The sequence below is a fragment of the Coregonus clupeaformis genome, chromosome 2, assembly GCF_020615455.1.
Source record: "Coregonus clupeaformis isolate EN_2021a chromosome 2, ASM2061545v1, whole genome shotgun sequence".
NCBI lineage: Eukaryota > Metazoa > Chordata > Actinopteri > Salmoniformes > Salmonidae > Coregonus > Coregonus clupeaformis.
This window is the reverse complement of record NC_059193.1, coordinates 24,224,963-24,231,751: the sequence shown is the minus strand read 5'-3', so window position 1 is coordinate 24,231,751 and position 6,789 is coordinate 24,224,963.

Below are 6,789 nucleotides of genomic sequence, written 5' to 3'. Positions count from 1 at the left end.
AATCCTAGTAAAAATCTGTTTTAGGTCAGTTAGGATCACCACTTTATTTTAAGAATGTGAAATGTCAGAATAATTGTAGAGAGAATGATTTATTCCAGCTTTTATTTCTTTCATCACATTCCCAATTAGTATTTGGTAGCATTGCCTTTAAATTGTTTAACTTGGGTCAAACGTTTCGGGTATCCTTCCACAAGCTTCCCACAATAAGTTGGGTGAATTTTGGCCCATTCCTCCTGACAGAGCTGGTGTAACTGAGTCAGGTTTGTAGGCCTCCTTGCTCACACATGCTTTTTCAGTTCTGGCCACACATTTTCTTTAGGGTTGAGTTCAGGGCTTTGTGATGGCCACTCCAATAACTTGACTTTGTTGTCCTTAAGCCATTTTGCCACAACTTTGGAAGTATGCTTGTGTCACGATTCAGACAGACGACCAGAGGACCACAATTGCGTCACACCAGAAAGTTTATTAAACTTAAGGGAAAAGGGAAGTAGGGAGTGAATGAAGGCTCCAGGGGTAACAGGGATCCCGTCCAATGCGCTGGGTCTGTGCCCCCCCAGTGGCAGCGATGCGTCCTATGAAGCCGGTGGTGGGTGGTCCAGAAGTCCTGGGGGGAGACACAGACACAACAGGGCGGAATGAAACCAGGCAGCAGTACAGTTCAAGGGAAATCCAAAATACGTAGTAGCAAGGCAGAAGGCTGGTCAGAGTTACCGGGATTGAAGAGTAGTCAGGAGTCGTAATGGCAGAAGCAGGTCTGGATCTCCTGAGGCAGAAGAGTATCCAAAAAACAGGCAGGTCCGGGGTCACAAAACCAGGGTGAGCCAGAAGCGCGAGCAAACAGGTTCCGGGTGTGAGCTTTGCAGACGATCTGACACCGGAGAGCTGAAAGACAGGGCCTTAAATACTGGGAGAGGTTAGTGGGTAATGCAGCGCAGCTGGCAGAGTAATTAGAGCCGAGCAGAGCAGGGACAGGTGGAGCTAGTTAGGCTGAGTAGAGAGAGGGAGGTGAGCAGAGTGGAAGATAGTGGAAACAAATTAAGGTGGTAACCCGGTGGAGTGAGAGGGCTCATGACAGAACCCCCCAAGGGACGGCCCCAGAAGTCCCAAGAGCAACACCACGCCGGGCGGGAGGAGGGGAGCCGGAGGAGGGCTAGAACTCCTCCGAACGGTCCGAGTGAACGTCCTCATCCTCGGAGGAAGCCGGAGGGCCGTGGTCGGGAGATGGGACAGGTCCCGAGACAGGATCAGGCACAGGACAGGAAGCCGAGCGGGCCGGACGGTTAGGGACCCCTCTGGGGCGGCCCCTACGGATTGCAGGTTGATCCGGATGCCGTTGGTGGAAAGCGGTGATGAGAGTCCTATCCACAATCCGACTAGCTGGCACCCAGGTCCTTTCCTCAGGTCCATAGCCCTCCCAGTCAATGAGGTACTGGAGACCCCTACCCCTCCGTCTGGACCGAAGCAGGCGGCGGACGGTGTAAACCAGACCACCATCGACGAGCCGTGGAGGAGGAGGACCAGGCGCAGCAGGGACCAGCGGACTCTCATGGATGGGCTTAATCTTAGACACATGGAAAGTGGGGTGCACCCTCAGGGAATTAGGCAGTTGGAGCCGGACAGCAGTTGGGCTAATCACTCTTATGATAGGGAAAGGGCCAATGAACCGAGGTGCCAGCTTCTGCGACTCCACCCTGAGTGGCAGGTTCTTCGATGACAACCACACCCTTTGACCAACATGGTAGGTGGGAGCAGGAATTCTCCGACGGTTGGCCCCGGTAGTGTAGCTGGCAACGGACCTGAGGAGTGTGGCTCGGGCTTGTGACCAGGTGCGGCGACATCGACGGGCAAAAGCAAGTGCAGATGGGCAAGTAACCTCCTCCTCCTGGCTGGCAAATAGAGGAGGCTGGTATCCATAAACACATTGGAAAGGGGACATACCGATGGCAGAGCAGGTCAGAGAATTGTGTGCGTACTCCACCCATGTCAATTGCTGCGACCAGGAGTGGGGGTTGCGTGAAGTCATGCATCGCGAGTGCCTTCTCGAGCTCCTGATTAGCCCGCTCTGACTGCCCATTGGATTGGGGATGGAATCCGGAAGTCAGACTGACTGTGGCTCCCAGCAGGTGACAGAACTCCTTCCAAAAAGCGGAGGAGAATTGTGGACCACGGTCAGAAACAACATCCCTTGGCAGTCCGTGGATCCGGAAGACGTGTTCCAGGACCACCTGGGCGGTCTCCTTGGCGGTTGGGAGCTTGGGGAGGGGAATGAAGTGTGCCATCTTGCTGAAACGGTCAACGATGGTGAGAATGACGGTCATGCCACTTGAAGGGGGCAGCCCGTGACAAAGTCAAGGGCGATGTGAGACCAGGGACGTCTGGGCACAGGCAGGGGCTGCAGCAATCCGGCTGGGGGGCTGGCAGGACGACTTGTGTTGGTTGCAGATGGGGCAGGCTTGGACGAATTCCCGTACATCCTTCCTCAGAGAGGGCCACCAGAACCTCTGGGCGAGCAGGTTGTAAGTGCGGGTGGAGCCAGGGTGACAAGCTAGGCGGGAGTCATGTCCCCACTGAATGACCTGGGACCTCAGGTCTTCGGGGACAAAAAGGCGGTCAGCTGGGCAAGTGCTGGGACCTGGCTGGTTACGGAGAGCCTCCAGCACCTGTTCCTCAACAGCCCAGGTCAGAGCTGCAACGATGCAGGGACTTGGCAGAATCGACACAGGGTCCTTGGAGGGGTGTCATCCTTCTGGAATTGACGGGAGAGGGCGTCTGGCTTGGTGTTGCGTGATCCAGGCCGGTATGACAGAGTGAAATTAAACCTGGTGAAGAACAGGGCCCAGCGGGACTGCCTGGAGTTCAACCGTTTGGCCGTGCGGATGTACTCCAAGTTCTTATGATCGGTCCAAACGAGAAATGGAATGGTGGACCCCTCCAGCCAGTGACGCCACTCCTCCAAGGCAAGCTTCACAGCCAGCAGCTCACGGTTCCCTATGTCGTAATTGCACTCAGAGGGGGACAACCGACGTGAGAAAAAGGCACAGGGATGGAGCTTCCTATCCTCCGCAGCCCACTGAGAAATCACAGCACCAACTCCCACATCCGAGGCGTCCACCTCCACAATGAATTGCCGGTCCACATCAGGCATCTGGAGGATGGGAGCGGAGGTGAACCTCACCTTGAGGGTACTGAAGGCTTTGTCGGCTGCTGGGGTCCAGGTGAAGGGTTGCTTGGTGCTGGTTAGAGCAGTGAGAGGGGCAGCAACGGTACTGTAGTTCCGGATAAACTTCCTATAGAAGTTAGCAAACCCCAGAAACTGTTGCAGCTTCTTTCTGTTCTCCGGAACTGGCCATGAAGTGACTGCTGATACTTTGGCAGGATCCATTTGGATACTTCCTTCTGCCACTATGTACCCCAGGAAGGCCACTGTCTTGACGTGAAACTCACATTTCTCTGCCTTGGCGTAGAGGGAATTCTCCAGAAGACGATGAAGGACTTGCTGGACATGGCGGGTGTGTTCAGACAGGTTTCTGGAGTAAATTAAGATGTCATCCAGGTAAACGAAGACAAACTTGTTTAACATGTCCCGCAGTACATCATTCACTAGAGCCTGGAACACAGCAGGAGCATTGGTGAGGCCAAAAGGCATAACCAGATACTCGTAGTGGCCTGTTGGTGTATTGAATGCGGTTTTCCATTCATCTCCCTCCCGGATCCGCACTAGGTGGTAAGCGTTTCTGAGATCCAACTTGGTAAAAACAGTGGCTCCCTGGAGCAACTCAAAAGCAGAGGTGAGCAGAGGCAGAGGGTAACGGTTCTTCACTGTGATGTCGTTGAGTCCCCTGTAGTCGATGCAGGGGCGAAGAGATCCGTCCTTCTTCCCCACAAAGAAGAAGCCAGCACCAGCAGGAGATGAAGATGAACGGATTAATCCTGCGGACAGAGAGCCATTGATGTAGTCCTCCATGGACTTTCTTTCAGGAGCAGACAACGAATAAAGACGACCCCTTGGAGGAGCTGTTCCAGGGAGGAGGTCGATGGCACAGTCGTACGGTCGGTGAGGGGGCAGAGATGTGGCTCTTGCTTTGTTAAACACCTCTCTGAGACCATGGTAGCATTCTGGGACATTGGAGAGGTCAGGAGCGGAGTTAGTAGGTACTGGCCGAGGGGGTAGTGCGGCAGCAAGCAGGCAGGTTCGGTGGCAGTCCTCTCCCCACTCCCTGATCACCCCGGTCACCCAGTCGAGCTGAGGGTTGTGCCGGCGGAGCCATGGGTAACCCAGGATGAGGGGTTGGCCTGGAGAGGGGAGCAGGTGAAACTGGATAGTTTCTTGATGGTTTCCGGACAGACCCATCGAGACCGGGGCCGTGACATGAGTGACCGATCCGAGTAAGTGTCCGTCCAGTGCCCGGGCAGGAATAGGAGGTGTCAAACGGAGGTTCTCCAGTCCCAGTTGGCGTGCCAGCTTGATGTCCATTATGTTGGCTTCGGCGCCAGAATCCACCAGAGCAGCCAGGGTGTGAGTTGAGTCAGAGAGGCGGAGGTGAACTTGCAGCAGGGGTTTGCGGTCGGAGGACTGGATGGTCATTGAACTCAACCGGACTCCCCCTACGCCCGGTGAGCTTCGGCCCTTTAAAGGGCAGGTTACCACACGATGTCCATCACCTCCACAATAGAGGCAGAGGTTTGAGGTGAAGCGGCGCTGGCGCTCTGCAGGAGTGAGGGAGGCTCGCCCAATCTCCATAGGCTCAGACTGATCAAGCTGACCTGGGTGAGTGGCAGTAGATGACAGGAGCCCAGTCGGATCTCTCCGAATGCCGGTAGTAGGTGGACCTTGGCGCCCCCCTCTCACGACGACGGGTCTGTATCCTTCTGTCGATCCTGACAGTCAGTGCGATGGCTTCATCAAGAGTGGAAGGCAGTTCATGGGAGACCAACTCGTCCTTGATATAGTCAGCCAAACTATGGAAGAACGCGTCCACCAACGATGGTGTGTTCCAAGAACTTCGTCTAGCCAGGGTTCGGAAGTCGATGGAATGGTCTGCGACTGTACGTCTGCCTTGTCGAATACTGAACAGTTCACGAGACGCCTCTGCGGTGGGTGAATCCAGGTCAAACACCTTCAGCATCTCCTCAGCAAACAGGTCGAAGGTTGCACATGCGGGGGTTTGACGTTCGAACTCTGCTGTTCCCCAGAGTCGAGCTCGGCCCGTCAGGTGAGTGATGGCATACCCAACTTTAGCCCCCTCCGTGGCGAAGGTCCTTGGCTGCAAGGAGAACTGAAGTCGGCAGCTAGTCAGGAATGGCCGGACCTGGGTTGAATCGCCGTTGAACCGCTCGGGGTTTCCAATCTTGGGTTCGGAGCAGCGGCTGCAATGACCGGGGCAGGTAACTCGGGGGCTGGGCTGGTGGGCAGACTGGCTGGGGTAAGGTTGGTGAGGAGTTGAATGATCATGGCGAGTTGTTGTTGCTGCTGCTGGAACTGCTGCTCATGCTCATCGGTTTCCATGTCGGGGAAAGTGTGCGCTGAGTCCATAATGGTCAGATCGTACTGTCACGATTCAGACAGACGACCAGAGGACCACAATTGCGTCACACCAGAAAGTTTATTAAACTTAAGGGAAAAGGGAAGTAGGGAGTGAATGAAGGCTCCAGGGGTAACAGGGATCCCGTCCAATGCGCTGGGTCTGTGCCCCCCCCAGTGGCAGCGATGCGTCCCTATGAAGCCGGTGGTGGGTGGTCCAGAAGTCCTGGGGGAGACACAGACACAACAGGGCGGAATGAAACCAGGCAGCAGTACAGTTCAAGGGAAATCCAAAATACGTAGTAGCAAGGCAGAAGGCTGGTCAGAGTTACCGGGATTGAAGAGTAGTCAGGAGTCGTAATGGCAGAAGCAGGTCTGGATCTCCTGAGGCAGAAGAGTATCCAAAAACAGGCAGGTCCGGGGTCACAAAACCAGGGTGAGCCAGAAGCGCGAGCAAACAGGTTCCGGGTGTGAGCTTTGCAGACGATCTGACACCGGAGAGCTGAAAGACAGGGCCTTAAATACTGGGAGAGGTTAGTGGGTAATGCAGCGCAGCTGGCAGAGTAATTAGAGCCGAGCAGAGCAGGGACAGGTGGAGCTAGTTAGGCTGAGTAGAGAGAGGGAGGTGAGCAGAGTGGAAGATAGTGGAAACAAATTAAGGTGGTAACCCGGTGGAGTGAGAGGGCTCATGACAGCTTGGGGTCATTGTCCATTTGGAAGACCCATTTGCGACCAAGCTTTAACTTCCTGACTGATGTCTTGAGATGTTCAATATATCCACATAATTTTCCTTCCTCATGATGCCATCTATTTTGTGAAGTGCACCAGTCCCTCCTGCAGCAAAGCACCCCCACAGCATGATGCTGCCAACCCCTGTGCTTCACGGTTGGAATGGTGTTCTTCGGCTTGCAAGCAACCCCCTTTTTCCTCCAAACATAACGATGGTCATTATGGCCAAAGAGTTCTATTTTTGTTTCATCAGACCAGAGGACATTTCTCCAAAAAGTACGATCTTTGTCCCCATGGCTTTTTAATGGCGGTTTTGGAGCAGTGGCTTCTTCCTTGCTGAGCGGCCTTTCAGGTTATGTCGATATAGGACTCGTTTTACTGTGGATATAGATACTTTTGTACCTGTTTCCTCCATCATCTTCACATGGTCCTTTGCTGTTGTTCTGGGATTGATTTGCACTTTTTGCACCAAAGTATGTTCATCTCTAGGAGACAGAACGCGTCTCCTTCCTGAGCGGTATGACGGCTGCGTGGTCCCA